Here is an 830-nt window from a genome sequence, read left to right on the forward strand (position 1 = left end):
ACGAGCGACGCGCGTCACCTAGGAGGTCCTGTTAGGCCCGCCCCTTCCCTTGCTTGGAGCGCAGATACGCTTAGCGTGCGCTCCAAGCGGTAACAACGCTGGAAGTGTCCACGTGCACTATGGTGAACGGCGTGCCTGTGGCGGCGCGGCCCCTCGCAACTGACAGAGGCTATTAGCAGCCTCCATCGGGACCAACATGTATCCTGAGTGAATGTAGGTTATTTCCCTTACCAAATATATAGATTACATGGTAACTGTCAAAGGTCTGGCTATGCACCTCTAGTGGACGGCTTCATTATTGCTCATACTCTCTATTTATATATTATTACTATTATTATTATTTTTTCAATATGTTTAATATGTTTTCATTATTACCATTGAGTACTACTATTACTATTAATATTTATTTTATTATCACTGTTATTATGGGCAATTTTTAGAGCTTGCCATCACCAATACTACTATGTAGTGCTTGTCACTTATTTGTTTTTCTATTTTCTTGCTGGTCCGCCCATTTTAGGGGCGTGAATAGGAGGGGCTTGTATGATTGGGCCCGACTGACTGAAGGTGCATATGGGTTAACATATTTATTCATTCATATAAAAGAGGGGGAAGCTGAAGGAGGTTCCACTGCAGTGCTCTGAGGAAGATGGGACGTTCCCCTCGAAACGCGTCACCCAGCAGTGATTTTTGTGGGCTCTTTCGGAACCTCTGGTGGGCTCTGCTGCTCCTTCACCACATGCTGTGATTTGAAGAATCTTTTTATACCCTTGTGATCTTCTACTATTGTTTGTAAGTAGTTCCTTTTTATCATTATTACAATAAATTTT

Source organism: Aquarana catesbeiana, linkage group LG10, assembly GCF_042186555.1.
Source record: "Aquarana catesbeiana isolate 2022-GZ linkage group LG10, ASM4218655v1, whole genome shotgun sequence".
NCBI lineage: Eukaryota > Metazoa > Chordata > Amphibia > Anura > Ranidae > Aquarana > Aquarana catesbeiana.